The 18,747-nt window shown below is 52.5% G+C and overlaps 1 long non-coding RNA gene across 2 annotated transcripts in view; it reads left to right on the forward strand.

Annotated features, from left to right (window-relative positions):
- LOC111092030 overlaps positions 1-18,300 on the forward strand; it is a 37,455-nt gene extending 19,155 nt beyond the window's left edge. Inside the window, exon 3 of one of the 2 annotated variants that reach the window (XR_005355469.1) lies at positions 18,087-18,300. This is a non-coding gene — a long non-coding RNA (uncharacterized LOC111092030). Of the gene's footprint in view, positions 1-15,964; positions 17,119-18,086 lie in introns of those variants that run through there. The other variant, XR_005355470.1, reaches the window with a different exon arrangement.
- Positions 18,301-18,747: the final 447 nt, after the last annotated feature.

Here is an 18,747-nt window from a genome sequence, read left to right on the forward strand (position 1 = left end):
CTGGCCGGCTTTGTTCACCCCATTACTGCCCTCCCCCCGCCCCCCGCCCAAAGTCCCAAGCCTCTGACTCCCAGACAAAAAGTAAATATATACCTCAGCCTCTACCTGAAGAACTGGAAAAATGGTTCTCTCTAGCCACCAGCTGCAGTTCCAAGGGCTTCTCACCCCCAGCAGCCCACCCCTGCCCCTAGGTGAATCCTGGTGGAGAATGGGCTGAGGCACCTTGTCAGGGGTGGGGTTGGGGAGAGAAGGTTGAAGGCCATCTCAGACAAGACAGTCCCAGGAAAGAGAACAGAAATGAAGCAGTGAAGACAGCGCAAATACAGAGTGAGAGTTTCTGTGGGTGGTAAACACTTTGGAGGAACTGCCAGGTGAGGTACACAGACCAGTTTTTTTTTGGGGGGGTGTCCATGAATCTTCTGAAAGTGTATTCCAAGAGAAGATCCATAGCCTTCTGCAGATCCTCTAAGGGCTCTGGGACCCCAAATCGGCTAAGAACCACTGTGAACTCTGCTCCAGAAGTCAGGAGATCTGTGCATTAGATCTTGTCTGCCTCTCACTCCTCAGGCAGCAGCCTTCCTCTTCCGGGTTCACCCACCTGCTCCATGAGGGTTAGACTGAGCTCTGAGATCCAGGTGGGTCATCCCAGGACTCTGTGAAGTTTAATGAGCAGTGACAGAGAGAATAACCAGAACTGAGGCTTGGGAGGCAGGCCCTCAGGAAAGTGAAACGGGGCCCTATCCTACCCCTTCCTAGAAGCTGACTTGGTCCATCAGCCAACATGTCAGCCAGCCAGCCAACAGAAACTGAGCTGCATCCCTCTACCAACCCGGGAGGCTGTTGCCATGGCAACTTCATATTTATCCACTTTAGCTCCTAATTAAGGGGAAAAGCATATAACATATTGGATGTCAAGGAGGCTTTGTGAGCCTCAATTTAGCAGCCGTGCCTGGATGTCAACCTCAAGCGTGATTGCTGTTAATCACCTTCCAAATTACCTAGACAGGTCACAAAGGGAAAGGTCTCCGTGATGGGGGACAGTGGGGCCCAGGAGAGGTGAGGTGTTGGGGAGGGCAGTGGGGGAGAGCTGCTCAGTATCATGACCTAGGAGGCTGCTGTGTAAATCTTGGCTCCTAGGGTTTGTGATGATAAGGTCTGTGGGGACAGTGGCTAGGTCTGTTCCCACTGACCTTGAGTCAAGGATCTCTGCCCTGAGGACTCACAAATCAAGGCTCTTGGTCTATAGAGAGGGACTGGCAGATTGATGAACCAAGAAGTATATAAGGACCATCTGGTGGCCTCTGATGTCAGAAGGAAGATTGACAGATGACCAGGGCTAGTGGGTGCAGGCTGACCTGGTAGCCCGGTGGGTGGATGACTGCCACATGGCAGATGGAAAGGCTGATGAGTGTCCACTTAAGAGGCACTGGCTGGGCCTGGACTCACCAGTACATCTGTGATCTCCCAAGGGGGTGCCTGGCCTCTGTCCCCCAACTCAGAACCCAGGCATTCTGAGGTATTAATCTGAGCAAGCCCTGGTGGTACTTCTTGCCTGCCCATCTGAGTGCCTGCCGTCTGAGCTGTGGCCAGAGCCACATTCCTGGGAGAAGCTTTAGCAAGTCCCTGGGGATGCAGGAGGCAGGGAGTGGAAATTAATGGCGCCAGGCTAGGGGTGGGGACATCAAGGGGAGGGCGGCAGCAGAGAGGTTAAGAGCATGAGTTACAGGGTCAGGCCAACCTAGGGTCGAGTTTCAGCTCGGCTATTTACACTTGTGTGACTTTGGTCAAGTCACCGAACCTCTCTATGCTTTGGTTTGTCCCATCTCTCAGATGGGAATGGTGAAGATTCCTACCTCCTAGGACTCTGTGAAGCTTTAAGAAGATAATAAGTGTAGGGAGCTTGGAATGGTGCCTGGCACTCCGTAAGCACTCAATAGCCATGTAGGCATTATTAGTGAAAGTGACAGCCCTGGAAAGGAGGGGTCGGCAGAGGGTGACTGAGCCAGGACCCAGAGGCAGTTGAAGAAACGTTTACCCTCCATCAGGGCTCCAAGACAAAGAACCTACAGAAGAGAGCCCCGATGAAGGCAGGGGACAGGCTGGGAACTGAGCCAGGGTGTGAGGACAGTGGGTACTTGCCGAGCCTGTGTAGGAGGCTTTTCAGCCTCAAGGGAGAGGCAGTCCTTGTACTCAAAGTCTTGATGTCACCTAAGGGCCAGAAAGGACTTAGTGTAGCCTGAACCTGAGAGAACATTAAGACTAACTGGGATGATCCCAGAAGATCAATTGTCTGTGTTCACTCCACATCTCCTGAATGAGAATCTCAGGGGTGGAACCTGGGAAACCAGTTTTAAAAACCTCCCAGGAGGGATGCCTGGGGTGGCTCAGTGGTTGAGCATCTGCCTTTGGCTCAGGACATGATCTCAGAGTCCCAGGATTAAGTCTTGCATCTGGCTCCCCACAGGGAGCCTGCTTCTCCCTCTGCCTGTGTCTCCTCCTCTTCTTCTTCTTCTTCTTCTTCTTCTTCTTCTTCTTCTTCTTCTTCTTCTTCTTCTTCTTCTTCTTCTCTCTCTCTCTCTCATAAATAAATAAAATCTTTAAGAAACACAAATAAAAAATAAAGAACTCCCAGGAACGGGACACCTGGGTGGCTCCACCAGTTGAGCATATGATTCTTGATTTTGGCTCAGGTCATTCTCTCAGGATCATGAGATCGAGCCCCGCATCAGGCTCTGTGCTCAGGTGGAGTCTGCTCGTCCCTCTCCCTCTGCTCCTCCCCGACTCACACTCTCTCTCAAATAAATAAAATCTTACACACACACACACACACACACCTTTCCAGGAAGGCCTGATAAACCACAGGCCACTGTGGGTCAGAGCTGGCAAGAGCTAGAAGAAGAGTTGGACAAGCTCTCCCACAATCACCTCCCCTTTTAGCAGTATCAGGGTTCTGCTAAAAATTGTATTAAAAAAGAATGAATTCTGCAGCTAAAAAGATTGGAAAATATGTATTAGGTAATAATAATAATTACAGCTAACATTTATTGATTGCTGACTGGGAGCCAGGCACTATGCTAAATACTTCATGTGGATTAACTCCTTTAATCTTCTCAAGGACTGTTGAGGCAGATCTTCCATTTATACAGATGAGGAAACTGAGGTTCAGAAAGGTATGTCAAAGGTCACACAGCTTATTAGTGGTGGATCCAGCATTTCAACCTGGGTGGTCTGAATCCACACCTGGGCCGCTTCCTTCCCATTGTACAGTTGAGGAAACATGAGTGCTAGAGAGGTGGTGACGTGATTTTCCCAAGGCCCCACAGAAGCAGAGGAGGGATCAGAACCCAGGAGTCTGGAAATAGCAGGTGGAGTGGACAGAGACGGGAAGGTTCCTGACTTGAAGGAGAAGGAGAAACTTTGGAATGTGGTGACCGTGGCCGTGGTAGACTTGCTGGCCTGGTAGGAGGAGTTGCCGTGCCCTGGTTTCCGCAGATGTGGGCTGCAGCCGTCCAGCTGAATGGGAGGCTATTAAGGGAAAATGCTTTGCAAGGAGCTGAGCAGCTGGGAGCAGAGATCTTCGGAGCCCTGAATGAGGGGCTTTGTCCCCTCAGGGGACTGGAGGGTGCTTGCTCTCAGGGTCTGTGTCTGGGAGACTGGGCTGGTCAGGAGGCCAAGGTGGTCACCCCCAAGAAGGCTCCATTCCCTGCCCTGCCCTGTCCCAGGTCCTCTCTCCCAGCGCTGTCCCATATTCAGAGCAGCCAGGCAGTTAATGTCACGGGCCCTGGGGACTGACAGCAGGGCCATATCCTGTAGGTGTGGAAACGTGGGCGTGTTGCTGAAAATCCCAGTGTCCTCATTTATAAAATGGAACCGATAAGGGTATCTCTTTATAATGTGGTTAAGAAAATTGAGCAAGAACACGGAGTCAATGCTTTATCATGTTGGCTCTTGTCATAGTCTCTACAGCTGAGATCTTCCTCCTCCTGGGTTATGTCCATCTGCAGCCAGGGTGTGAACTCCTCTCTCGGCTCTCCCCCGTATCTCCAAAACCTCGGCAGCCAGGCAGGGACTCAGGATGGGTCTTCTTACCTAGGCAGAGACTGTATGTGCAGAGAGGAGGAAGCATCAGGTCATGTCTGATCTTCAAAGGAAGAGCTCTGAGGACAGAATGCCACGCTGATACATTATTGCCTCTGGCCCCATTTCCACTCCGGACACTTCTGAAGCTGTACATCTGCTTTTCTCTCCCCCCCCCCTCCCCCCATCCACTGCCAGGCCTTCACCAGGTCTGTGTACTTTGCCTGGAAAGCTTTTTCCCCAGTTAGCTCCTACCTGGCCTCCAGGCCATAACGTGGACCATCCTGCCTTCCCTTACTGCAGGGGGTTCTGTGCGCCTTCCATTCTGGTGCTGATAAGCACCCAGCCCCCTATCATCTGGGCCATGAGCACTGTGAGGGTAGGGTCTTTGACTTGTTTACCGATCTCCCAGCCTAGCATGGGGCCTGATCCAGAAAAGTCAATCTATAAATATTTATTAGAGGAAGGTGTGAATGAGTGAATGAACGCACGAATAACTGGATTGGCCCAGGCTGGGGGAGGGGAGTAGAATGTCTGGTGGGATGAAGAGAAAGGGGAACAGAAGACATCTTCAGGCAGGAATATAAACAATATTAAACATTCTCTCCCCAGGAGATGGACCCAAGCTGACCTCCTCTTTTGGGACCCAGTCTTGAAGTTAGGCCACCAGTGTCTGCAGACTTATCATCATAGGTAGTGTTTACTAGGACTTACTGTCAGCTACTATGTGCAACATTTTATACACACATGTATCGTATGCTTCCTCATTTTTCAAGCAGCTCTGTGAGATAAGCACCATAATTACTTTCATTATAGAAAACAGAAAACTGAGGTCCAGAGAAGCGAGGACAGCTTGTCCAGGGTCACACAGCTAGCCAATGATGGGGCTGGGAGTGCACTAAGTGTCCAGACATGTCTGTTTGATCCTGGAGCTGGAGCTCTTAACCACTAGGCCATCTTGCACCCCCTGCAAGCTGGAGCGGAAGTCACCATCCCACTTCTTAGGAAGTGGAAGTTGCTGGGAAACGAAGCTGGAGAAAGTTCAGACCAAACGTTCAGTTAGTGTTTGGTGAGCAACCACAGCGCACGGGGCCCGGCAGGAAATGCAGTGTTGGCGACCAGCCTGGCCAGCCAGCTCTCCATCTGAGCAGACAGACAGACAGACCCCAGGAAGAGGGCGGGGTGACGATAGCTGGTTTGGGGGTTGCCAGCCCACGTGGTGGCAACAGCTGGCATTTGTCACTGGTGGCTCAAGGGTGGAAGGCGGTGGGCCCCGGGAACAGGGCACAGGTACACAGAGCTGTTCTTGGAGGGGCTTTTTGGAAGGCTTTGCACATTGGAGGCTTAATCACTCAGCATTTGCTGAGCTCAGATGGTGGCTTCTTGGCACTCAAGCCACTGACAGGGATAACTTCTATGCCCATCCCCAGGGAGGCCGTTTTTCTGCTTCTAAGGGCTCAGCAAAGCACTCTGACTTGCTCGTCGTCTCCCAGTGGCTACAGGATTCCAAGCTTTCACAGTGCCCTTCTCTCCTGCCAGATGGAAATGTCATCATTTTAGCAGTGCGCAGAGCCCTTCATTCAGTGGGAGACCCTGGGGGCTGCTCTCCCTGATTGTCCAGCGGGCTGGAAGCAGGCTGCCCATTAGGCTCAGCCTTCGGCCTTGTAGAAATTACCCAGTGAGGTGTGAGGAGTGGCAATGGTGGGGCTGCTCTGCAGAGTGCTAATTTCTCACCATTCCTCAGGAGAAGCATGGCTCCTCAGCTGGGGGCACTGTCACATCCCTGCCCATGTCCTGGTGTCATCAGGCCGATTGCTGAGAGCTGAATACAGCAGAGGGGGCCCAGATTCCTGCACTCAGAGTTGGGACCTGGAGCACTCAGAAATGGGAGGCACCACCCCAGAGTTCCTCTGGCTGGGCAGCTTGGCTCCAAGGTGGCAGTCCTCTAATCCACATGCAACCTTGTCGGGTGCCACAGGACCAAGCCAGGCGCCAGGTGTAGTGCCAGGATAAGGGGCTAGCATCATGTGCAGCTAGTCAACTTGGGTTGGAGAAAGGGCTGGGTCAGATGATAGGTAATCACTGGAAAAGCAGGCAGGGCCAGGCAGGGCCCCCCTTCCCTATAGGTAGAAACTAGAATGAGGACACATGGGACAGGGAGAGGTTGGGAGTGGAGGTAGGTGGGGGGTGGAGTTGGAGTTGGGATTGGGATCGTCATCATTGTTAGGGTAAGAATTCAGGGTGGACCTTGGCTTGATTTTGGTGCCAGAGAACAGGATCAGGATAAAGTTGTAGCTGGGATGGGGCTTGGAGTTAGGGTCAGAGATGAGGTGAGGGTCAACAGGTCTGCTGTTAGTGTGAGAGCTGACATTTGGCTCAGGATTAGACTGGGAAAGGGTGGGAACCAAGTTTTCTGTTCATTGACCAATGTATGTACTTCCCCAGCAGGAGGAAAACCCAAAGTGGGAAGACTGGGCTGTCTTAGAGCTTACCTGCCATCGACCACTCGTCTCATCCACTTACCTCCACCTTCCCACCCGTACCCTCATCTCCTTAAATTTTCATCTCTTGCTCTTGGGCAAAGGCAGGGCTAACGTATTGTCTCCTTCCTGATCACAACAGATGGAGCTTGAGGGCTGTGCTGTGTCCTTTTTTCAAGCAGCTGCTTTATTGCAGAGTCCTCCAGCTTTGAGAACAGAGCTAGACCCGAGGCATTTTGGGTAGGGCTCCATCAGCTGGACCCTCATCCTAGGGGTGAGTGGGGACATGGAGCGCCCCCTCCCACTCCTTCCTGGCCCTTGCCAGGGCTCCGACCTCTCTCTTCCTTTCGGCAGAGGCCCCAGCCCCTGTATGCCCCCTCTCGCTTCTCAGGGTGACAACCTGACATCCTCCAGCACTGAGTGCTGGGGTCAGGCTTTTAAAGCTGTCATGGAGAGACCATGGCCCCTCTCCTACTTGTTCCCCTGCCCCAGTGTCTCTTCATGCAGAAACAGGCATCAGGGTATGAAATAGAGGACGACTGTGGCACTGCAATGCCTTTTAAATGCAGGCAATTAGTGGCTAAATAAAATATAGAACAAGCATCTCTGCCTGCTTCTGGCAGTAACTCACTGAAAGCTGCCTGGGTTAGGGGCCCCAGGAATGGACTGGGGAGCACAAGATGGTGGTCCCAATCCTCTGTTCTGGAGCCTTTTGCTGGGACAAGGTCGTAGATGTCTGAGAGACTCCTCAGCCCTGTTAGAGGATTGGGGAGTGCAGAGAAACTGAGGGAGCTGAGGGAGAGGCCTATAGAATAGCAAGAAAGAAGCAGAGGATGGTGGCTTTGGAGCATGACAAACCTGGATTTGCACCCTGGCTCTGCCACTTACTGGCTGGGTAACTAGCGAGGGCTGCTCACTCTTTCCAAGCCCCAGTGGCCTTGGCTGTAAAATGGGGGTGATCATAGCCATACCAACCTCTCAGCAATGTTGCTAGATTGAAATGAGGTCATAAATGTTCCATACCTCCCAAAAAGAGGCCTCCCGTAAGGGAGTAAGGCTGCGGCCAGAAAGGGTGAGAGATATGGCTGAGAGATCCTGCGTGGGTAGGAGGACAGGCCCTGGAAGGGAACTGGGAGCCCAGGGAAAGCTGAACAGATCCCACTCCTGGGCTCTCTCCTCACTGATGCCCCCCTCAGGTGTTCTAGAGAGAAACAGGTAATTAGACTCAGACCATTAGATGAAAGAGGAAGAGCTTGGACCTAGCCTCTGTGTTAGTGCCCCATTTAATCCTCCTGCCCATGACCATCCTACTGGGTGGAATACCATGCATACATAACCACCTTGAGTGACTCACTTTCTGTCCTGGAGCCTCAGTTTCCCCTGTAGTATGGCTTTAACAACAGCATGTCCCTTGGCCCTAGCACTCTATAACAAATGCAGTGTCCTCACAGAATTCTGGCACCTTCTTTCCTTCACACATTGGTCCCTCCCATACTGCTCCCGGGCTAAGCAGAGCCCTCACAGGGGTGCTTCTCAGGGGACCGGGCAGGGTCATGAAGCAGCTCAGCAATGGCAGTTGGGGGGACAGAAGAGGCTGGGCCACGAGCTGGGATTGCCAGTCCCTTGGCTCCTGCACCCACGTGAACCCCCATACTAAAGCTCCAGCTCAGCCCTTTTCTTTAAATAAAAGCAATGACGTCATCCTTGTTCTTAGCTGCCGAGCTAGAAGGAGATGATCTGAGATACTGCGGAGGGAAAGCAAGATATGCCGGGGCTGGGGGTGGGAAAACCAAGGGGCAGATGAAGGACAGATACCAAGTCCCCCCTGGGAGCACTTGTATGTGTGTGTCTCCTGGGGTCTGCCCATGTGTATGTGTTGGGAAAACTGCAGAGATGAAACCACATGTACTGCTAGAAAAGCAGAGGCTAACAGATTATGTGGTGGAGTCAGACAGATCTAGACAAGGCCCTTTTTGTTTCTGAGTCTTGGTTTTCTCATCTGTAAAATGGGAGTAATGCTGGGATTGGCCTCGAAAGCATTTTGTCTGAAAGGATTACAATGTAATGGATGTAAACACCTGGCACATAGTAGGTGCTCAAATAAATGGTGGCCATGGTAACTATGACTGGGTAGAAGTGTTGCTGCCAGCAGGTGACCATTGGGCTGGCATCCGGAGGCCTCCCCTTGGATCAGCCCAACCCTTCCCAGCAGAACTTCTGGGTCTGGGCTCTGCCAGGCGAGGTGCTTTGTGGTCCTCACTTTGTCTTCAGACTCACCTGCCAGCAGCTCCCCTCCAGTCCCAGGAGGCCTGGGAAACGCTTCTGCTCCCCCCGTCCAGGTACAGCTCTAGATCCTTCTGTGGAAGCCCTGGATTCTGATTTCCCTGCAGATCTCTGAGGCTTCCCCTCGGGGTTTGCTAGTGCTGCTGGCAGTGTCTGAGCTCTCACTCCTAGGTGACAGCTCCTATTCCCTCTTGGGGTCCCTCTTCCTCCCCACCCCCACTTGCACCACCCGCCCATCCTTTTGCTCATCTGCTCCCTTCGCTCTGCATTTCCTCCTCAGTCCCTCTCTCTTTCTCTGCTTGTTTCCAGCTCTTGGATGGTTGTCTCTATTCAGTCTCTGGACCTGCCTCTTCCCTGTTTTCCTCCTCTGTTCCCTCTCTGATCTGAACTCTCTTGCTGCCTCTCTCTGCCAATCACAGGATCTTTCTCCATCTCATCTTTTTTCTGCCTCCTAGACAGTGAGTCCCAGCCTTGAGCAAGGAAAGGCCCAAGGGGCCAGGTCAGGCCAGTTATCCAGAAAGGAAGGGCCCCCTCAGCCCTCTTCCTCAGCCCGTGTGGAGCGCAGCCCTGGCTCTCTGTGCTTCCTGAGCACGGGTGTGTGTGGGCCGAGGGCAGAAGGCCCATCTTGCCTGTCATCTGGAGAGACGTGTGTGCAAATGTTAGCTCTATGGCTCTGATTCAGCTCCCGGGCGGCTGGCTGCGGAACACGATGACGGAAGGGGGTGATGGGGGCCCGGAAAAGGGAGCTGAGCTAGGGAGAGAGTCCTGGGACTATCACAGAGGACCCAGGCTACCCAGAAAGGACCCTGGGTGGGATGATGGAGGGGAGTGGGGGTCATTGAATGTAACAAGGTGGACTAGATGGGGTGAAAAGGAAGAAGTTTCAGTGAAAGGCAGGATTAGAAGAAGACAGCGTTGGTGAGATGAAGGAACTCTGGGTGAGTGGAGGGGACCTGGAGTAGAGTTACAGAACATTGGGTAAGGATTTAGGGGGTGGTAAGTGTGGGTAAGGGGGCTATGGGATTGATCAAGAACTAGCTGCCATGAAAGGCCATGGTATGGGGCTCCTTGGGGCCTCCCCTTGCCTGAACCTTACTTGTCTCCCTACTGGCACCCCTGCCAGGACTCTTCTGCCCCTGTTACTCCTTTGCTGCTTCTAGCAATCTCTAGGCTTGCCCATCTATCCTCTCCCCCAAGCAGTTTTGAGTTGCTAATGGTCCTTTCCATTTAGGACATTCCCCTATAGATCCCCTCATCATTTTGGTCTGGTCCTGAAGGTGAACAGACTGTATTTCAAGGTTGACCTTGCAGAGACCTCTCTGGTCCAGAAAGAAGAGCCTCAGTTCCCCCTTTGCCCTGGTCTGGTGGAATCAGCGGATCTCCTGAGGAGTCCAGCTCCTGAGCCAGAGGTCTTCGAGTTGGGTGCTCTGCTGGTAAGGATCAGAGCAGAGACGGAGACTCTAGCACATCACAGTCAGCACTGCTAGGACCTCAGGACATGCCCAGTGCCTGTGTGTGTCCAGGCCAAAGAGAGCAGGTGCAGTGAACTCAGGGCCAAATTCACTGGCCACTTCTTGTCCCAGGGACCCTCGTCCCATGTCTGTATCCACAGGGGCCTGGAGGAGGCCCATTTCAAAATGTAGTGTGATGATGATAGTAATATTGGCAAAAGCCGTCTCTTCCTGGGAGCCTACTCTGTGCTAGCCTATGGGGAAGCTCTGTACATTTTTAATTCAAAGAAAATCCTTACAACTATCAATGAGGTGGACCTTATTTTTATCCCCACTTCCCAGAGAAAGAAACTGAGGCCCAGATGTGTTAAGTCATCTGCCTGTATTCACACTGGGGCCATTTGTTCCCACAGCTTGTGCTTTGAATCCCTGCAGATCCCGAAGAGCCCCCACAGATGACTCCTGCTGTGGGACCCTGGGAGGTGTGAGTGATGGAGTTGGGTGCTCATGACTCTTCCCCCAAGGCCTGGGACAGACTTCTGGAAGCAAGAAGCACTTCCAGTCCCACATGGACCTGAAGATGCCCCTGCCTCCACCAACACCCTCAGAAAGCCGTTAATTGGTTATGCTCGTAGCCAATGGGGGGGATGTCCTAAATTTAGGCTACCTTCCGGGGCTGTGGATGCGAACAAGGTGGGGGGGAGGGCAGTGAGGGTCTGGCCAGGGTCCACTTCTGTCTCAGCCCTGTCCTACAGGCAGCGGGCCCCTCTGGCAAGCTGTGGAGGTGCACGGAGACACCCCCCCCCCCCGTCTCTGTGTGGGTGCACTGGGCTGCTGTGTTCCTGTGGCGCCGGTGGGTGCGTGACGATGGCAGCTCCCACCCGGCAGAGCGGCAGAGCCGTGAACAGAAGGGGCGAGCTGCCGGCAGCTTTAAATAGCTCCTTGCTGCATCGCACTTGCTGAAGCCCCACCCCCCCTCAAGTCTGGCTGCCCCCGGGGAGGGGCAGCGTGAGCCCCAGAAATGAGGCCAAGACAGAGGGGCTCAGTCCCCCCAACTCAGAAACACCCTCCAGTCACGGAAATGCCTGCCAAACACCACCTGTTCTTCGCTGTGCCTGAGGCACAGCCTGCTTTTTTCTTGGTGGGGGGTGGTAGGGTGCGGAGTGGGGGGCTGTCCAGGAAATCTCTTAAGAGGCCCTGTATCTCTGCTGTGCCTGTACTCGGCTGCAAGGCTGCAAGGACGCAGCAGGCAGATTTTCCTTCAGGCCCTTCCTGGGGGTGCATCGTCCGGCGCACCATTACTCTGAGTGCAGCCTGCCAGCCCTGCTCCCGGGAGCAGTCAGGGTTGACCCTCTTAACCCATCAGCTCACCTCCTCACTTTAAGCTACACCTGTGTACACTCTACATACAGACCTTGATGATCTGACCCTGCGGCCCTATCCATCATCACTCCATTCCCCTGCTTCACTTCAGCCGTCACACCTTGTCTGTGCTCCCTGAACACGCCCCGCTCGCTCCTACCTCAGCTGTTCCCTTCGCCGAGAATGCTATTGTGTGAGAAATGCTCCTCTTCTGTTACACGTGAGTGACTGGCTGATGAACCCCTGTTTAGTCCACCAGAGGATAAGCTCCAGGAAGACAGGGACTCGGCATTTTGTCTACTTATTATTGACCCCTGGGGCCCAACACAGTGCCTACTACATTGTAGGGGCTCAGTAGATATCTGTAGAAAGATATCTGTAGAAGAGAGGGCTACAAAGCCCTAAATGTAGGCAAGCAGCCTGGTGTGCCAGGAAAAAGAGCACTGGACATGGAGTCTAAATCTCTGACCTCAAGCCTCTGCTCAGCCACTGCCGGTGCTGGTGCAACCTTAGGAGCACCTCTCCCTTCTGGGCCTCAGTGTGCTTGAGTGCATTGAAGAAAGTGGCTCTGAGCCCTGAGTGGTGGCCTCCTCTCCTGCAGCCTCAGAGGCAACGTGAAGCAGAGCTTACGCAGGTCCCTAGGGAAACCCCCTATAAATCTGCCTCCCCTCAGGGGCCTGGAGGAGGGTGGTGGCAGAGGCTTGGCCCAGAGCTTGTAAGAAGCAGCCCGTGACTCAGCCCTGGGAAGGAGGCATCCATCACCCTGGGCAGGCAGCAAGGGGAGAGAAGCAGGGGAGGGACAGCGTGGGAGCGAGGGAGCCAGGGAAGGAGGAGGTGGAGCTGTCAGCCCCTCTGCTCCCTCTGCCACTTCTCAGGCCTGGGACCCAGGAACAGACAAGGAGGACTCTAAGCACAGAGAGAAATCTGAGAAGGAAAGCCGAGTGGGATGAGGGTTGGGGGGGGGTCAAATTCTATGAAATAAAAAAAAAAAATTCTATGAAATCCTACAGGATTGAGAAAATGTGGCCCTGAACTACTTGCAAATCCTGAGACTAGTTACACAAATTCCTCCCCCAGATCCATTTATCTGGCTTCTTCTCAGCTCAAATGTCATTTCAACAAAGAGGCCTTCCCAGATCAGCCATCTGTCTCCCACCCTTCCATCACCTCTTTATTGTCCTCAGAGCTCCATTACTCTTTGGAATCACTGTAATGAATGGTTTCCTGGCTTAGGGTGATCTCCCCACATCCTCTTGGGATATAAGCTCCCTAAGGGCAGCCACCTCCCTATCTTGCTCACTCCTTTCCCTCTAAGGCCTAGAACAGCGCCTAGCACAGAGCTACAGCCACCTTCTCAGGTGCTAAGAACTGTTTGAGATGACTTGCGTACATTATTCCATCATGTCCTGATCTTTGAAAGAGGCAATATATTTCTCAGGGACACCTGGGTGGCTCAGTGGTTGAGCATAGGCCTTTCCCTCAGGTCATGATCCTGGGGTCCTGGGATTGAGTCCTGCATCAGGTTCCCCACAGGGAGCCTGCTTCTTCCTCTGCCTGTGTCTCTGCCTCTCTCTGTGTGTCTCTCATGAATAAATAAAGTGTATATATATATATATATATACACACACACACACATATATATAGTTTATAATAATAATAAATAAAGTGTATATATATATATATATACACACACACACACATATATATAGTTTATAATAATATATATATATATATGATTATTTCTCATTTTGCAGATGGAAACACTAAGGTCAGAAAGATAAGTGACTTGTCCAAAGGTCCTACAGCTAGGAAGAGGTAGAGCCTCTATTTGGACCCAACTCTGTCTCACCCCAATATTTGGATGTGAGAGCAAAAGGGCTGTTGGAAACTCTGAGGGGGAGGGGGGTGTTGACCCCAACCTCCCAAGTTACTGATAAAGAAACATTAGCCCAGAACAGGGAGGTCCCTTCTGAAGTTAGTTACTTAATTTAGGATTTCTAAAGGGAAGTCCTGCTTGACACAGCTGCTGTCCAACTCCAGGAATTTGTTACCCTCAAGGGGTCTTTGCAAGCTGAAAATAGAAAGGAGTTCAGAAAGGGTTGCATAGAATTAATGGATGATGGGGCCCCGGTGGTAATTAGAAGAAGTGAGAGATACTGGGGTTCAGGATAGACTTTTGAAGTCAGCATCACTGCTGGGGACTGTCATGGTCTCCACCAAATGGGTCCCGGGTGCTCCAGTCAAGAGAGCAGCAGGCTGGGAAGCATGGGAAAGGTTCAGGATCTCAACTTCCCAACTTACTCTGGCAGGATTGGGCCACCCAGCCAATTCCCCCCCTGCCCCCTTCTTTCCACCTCCCCCACCCCATATCCCTAGGCCCAGCTGGGCTGTTAGGGCCTGGGTGACTTGGCTTGCTGACTCACTCACCTGCCCAAGATGGGCGATTTGCATATGTTCTGGTTTTCTGAGTGTTTTTTTTGTTGTTGTTGTTACTTTTTTTTTTTTTCCAAAGGAAAAAGCTATTTTTGCAAGGTCTTCATTACTTCCTAATTATTCATACTCCTTCCATTTGTTGGCCTTGTTAAATACAAAACCCAACAAGCAGCTTGCTTTCTCCTTTGTTTCAGATTCTTTTTTATTGTTGTTGTTTCAGATTCTTAATGGATCTCAGGCCCACACCCCTTTCTTCAGATTAGCCTAGGGTGGAAGAGGCCCCTGTGCCCCCTCCTCCCCGAGGATTGGGCATCCCTAATCCTTAGTGACTCTCCTCCATCCTGCCCCCTGTAGGTGCCTGTGGTGGGATCACCACTCTCACTCTCCTGCTGCCTGGACCTCCTCCACCCCTTTCCCTCCTCTCCTCCACCTGAGCCTCACTTCTCTTCTCTTGTCCCTTCCCCTCCCCTCTACCCTCCTCCCTTACTCCTCCCATCTGCCCATGGTTTCATGGTCTCCTACTCTCCATTTCACCCACTTCTTCCTAATGCCCTGTCCTTCCCCATCCTCTATCTTTACCCTCCCCTTCCCATCCCTTCCCTCTCCTCCCCTGCAATGCCCTCACACCCCAGAGCTACCCTAGGAACCTCCAGGGATTGCTTTCACTCTACCCTGCCTCCCACTCCTCCTCTCTAAAATATAAAATATTTGGGTGTAGCCCCAAATTGTGCTGCATTGCCTGCCGCTCCTGTGGGTGGGTACTGCCTCTCTTGGCTCTCAACTGATAATTCATTTCCCCCTAGCCCTGCATAGTCCTTCTTAAATTGCTTAATCCCTGAAAATTCACTTCCTTGAAGCCCAAAGGCAATGGCTCCTGGAGGGGTGGAATGGGGGAAGGATTTAAGACTCTAAATCCCTGGAGTAGCAGAGCCAGGATTGGGTCCTTACTTGAAGCACATGGAGGAATCAGAACAGAGGCCAGCACCCCTCAGCAGATTCTGCTCCCAGGCCTACTTTATGGAGGCCTTGACAGGGACAGTTGACCTCTCTTAGCCCCTCCGATTCCCAGCCAGGGGGTCCTGCGGCCACCCAGGAAGCAAGAAGTCCTGGTTTCTCTGGTGGTACCTGGTTTCTGCCTGGGACTTATCTTTTCTGGCCTCTGGCTGGGGATAGAGCTCTACATGCTCGACACCTTATATGTATGTGCAAGTGGCCATGCCCACACAGCACACACACCCACTTCACACATCTCTACATACTCTATACATTAGAGCAGGGCATCTCATACCTGGGTGCACCAGAGTCATCCAGAAAGCTCGTTAGAGCAGTGCCTGGGTGGCTCAGTCAGTTGAGTATCTGCCTTCAGCTCAGGTCATGATCTCGGGGTCCTGGGATAGAGCCCCACATTGGGCTCCCTGCTCAACAGGGAGTCTGCTTCTCCCTCTCCCTCTGCCCTAACTCTGCCTCTGCACGTGCGCTCTCTCTCTCTCTCTCTCTCTCTCTCTCTCTCTCTCGCTGGCCCACTCTCTCTCAAAGTCTTAAAAAACAAACAAACAAAAAAGCTCATCAGAGGGCTAGGCTCCACATCTGGGTTTCTGATTTAGTAGGTCTGAGGTAGGGCCTAGAATGTGTGTTCTAAGCATATGCCAAGTGCTGCTGCTGGTGGTCAGGGTTCTGCTCTTTGAGAACCAGTGCACTAGAGATGCACGCACACTGGAGGGTACACATTCATGCACAGAAGCCTGTGCAGAACAGCAAGGGCAAGGCGGCTGGAAGAACTGGAAGCTAGGAGCTGAGCCTGGGGGTCACTTGGTCCAAGAACGTGGATTCGCAGTACCATTCTCTCTCACTGTCTCTCGGCTCTTGCTCTTCCTCCAGCAGTCTCTGGATTCCTGCGTATCTTGTCCTCAGTCTCCCCCTGTCCCTGTAGCCTCCTAGACCCAGCCAGGCCCTGCAGCCTCCAGGTGGCTTCCCAGCAACTCTGCACACATGAGCTCATCCATCTCCATCACCCTACGAGTGAGTTGCAGGCAGGTGAGAGAACAAGATTACAGAAGAACAGGCTCAGCTCCCCACTAACAGGGAGCTCGCTCACGGTGAGAATGCAGCCAATTATTCCTCCTGTTCTGGGGAGTAATCATTAATGCCACAGGAAACTCTAAACAGCGATTAAATCATTATTGGGGAAGGCGCAGCAAGCCTGTGCCACCATTAAGTGTCCCTGGTACCGTTGGTCTGGGGAAGACTTACCTGGAAGGGGGGGAAGACAGGGAGAGATAGACATTTTTCTCACCCCTGCAGCCAAACTGGCAGGGGCCAGCCCCAAAACCTTTGTCCTCACTCTGAGCTGCACACCTAGCTACTGGCCCCAAACATCTTCTGACCCCCAGTGATGGAGGCTCTCTTCCAATAGGCTGATGAATCTGTTAATTTATGGACATATATTTATTGAGCACCTACTATGTGCCAGGCAGTATTCCAAGGCCTGGGGAGATATTGGTAAACAAGACAGTTGAGGCCCCTGTCCTCATGGAGCTCACAGTCTAGTGAGGAAGGCACACAATCAAAAAGTGAATAAGTTACTAAGAACATAATCACAAGTTGTGGCAAGTGCTGAGGAGCAAATAAACAGGATGGTAGGCGTTTGAGTGGAGTGTCTACTTGGAGGACCTCGCAGGCCACCCACATGGCAATAGATAGGATTGGCCAGCAGTCTGTGCCTGTCTCCTGGGCCTGCAGAGCATGTGTCATATGAACATCTGCGACATCTGAGCAGCCCTCTTCCTACTCTGAGTCTCCACCATGCTAACTTTGGGAAGAACGTGAGTATCCACAATAGCTACTGTTTTTGAGCACTTCCTATGTGCCAGGCATTGCACTAAGCAACTGATGGTCATTACATCATGTCACCCGCAGAACAGCAGCAATGTTATGAAGTGGGTGTTTTTATTTTTTAAGATTTTTTTTTTTAAGATTTTACTTATTTATTCATGAGAGACACAGAGAGAGAGAGAGAGAGAGAGAGGCAGAGACACAGGCAGAGGGAGAAGCAGGCTCCATGCAGGGAGCCCAATGTGGGACCCGATCCTGGGTCCTCAGGATCAGGCCCTGGACTGAAGGTGGTGCTAAACCGCTGAGCCACCTGGCCTGCCCTATTTTTTAAGATTATTTATTTATTTATTCATGAGAAACACAGAGACACAGGCAGAGGGAGAAGCACACTCCCTGCAGGGAGACTGATGTGGGACTCGATCCCAGGACCCTGGGGTCACATCCTAAGCCTAAGGCAGACACTCAACCACTGAGCCACCTGGCCATCCTGAAGTGGGCATTTTTAATCCCCATTTTACAGACAAGCAAATGGAGTCCTGGCAGGTGTGAGCCACTTGGCCAGGACAGACAGGAAGGTCATTGAGAGGTTAAACTGAGGTCTATCTGAGTCCTAAGCAGAGGCATTTAACGCCTGACTCATACTACCTCCCAGAAGAGACATGAGAGGTCAATGTGGGCTTTGCAGACTAGATTTCAGGACCCAAAGACCTTGAAACCTGGGGTCCCTGTGGACATGGGGCTACATGGGGCTGGCTACTGGTCACTGAAATATACCAAGAAGGGGCTCCCCTTCTTCCAGGTCTCCAAAATGCAGGCCAGAGGGAAGAAACAGGGGTGGCCAGCTACAGCGTCTCACTAACTCAGGGACTTTAGTACAGCCCCCTTTGGCTTCCCAGCCATGGGTCTCTGTCTTGGAGAGACCATGGTCCGACGTCCCAGGCTGCCCCCGACCCAGCTGCCTCGGGAGGGCCCCTCCAACTGTTCCTTCACGCCTGCGATCGCCTGCACTTGTGGCCAGGCCACACTCCCCAGGCTGCTGGGGCAGCCAGAGGCAGACAGGCCCAGAGCCTGGGTCTGCGGTGACTAATCGGCTGGTGCTTGGGAGGCCCTGGTGAATTATTCACACAGATTCTGTGAATTATTCAAGTTGTTATTATTTATTTTTCAGATGTGCCTGCGGCAGAGCCTCCAGGCCCATGTTCAAAGGATGACATAACTCCTGACTCTTGATCGCCTGTGTCTGTGGAGAATGAGTCAGGCTTCTCTCCAGCCTCACCCAGGAGTCCCAAAGAACAGGCTGAGGGCAGGGAGCTGCTGCCTTCGGGGCAGACTCCTGCAGAGCCCCAATCCTAACCCCAATTATAGAATTAATAGTTACTGTTTACTGGGTCTCACTATGCTCTGGCACTGTGCTGTCCACATGTAGGCTCAAGTGAACAGCACAACCCCCCTAGGGAGACTATTATAACCCCATTTTAAAGATGAGGGAACTGAAGGTCAGAGATGTGATATCCCTTGTCCAAGGTCACGAGTTCATAATTGGGATTCTAGCCCAGGGCTGTGGACTCTAAACCCAGTGGCTGTCACCTTGCATAGGCCAGTGGGTGTTGTGCCTGACCCCATCCCAACCAAACCCCTTCATCGCCCTAACTGCACCCCTACCCCTCCTGCTCCCTGTGTCTCCACAGCAACAGGATCCGGAGCAGCCCAGCTGAGTTGGGAGCTGAGTTGGGTCTACCTGCGGGGAATGGAGGTGGCCTTTGCCTGCAGAGCCCCCCAGGTGTCCCGCTCTGAGCAAGTGTGACTCAGGTTCCCAGAGCCACCCCCCA

This window comes from Canis lupus, chromosome 2 (assembly GCF_011100685.1).
Source record: "Canis lupus familiaris isolate Mischka breed German Shepherd chromosome 2, alternate assembly UU_Cfam_GSD_1.0, whole genome shotgun sequence".
NCBI classification, from domain to species: domain Eukaryota; kingdom Metazoa; phylum Chordata; class Mammalia; order Carnivora; family Canidae; genus Canis; species Canis lupus.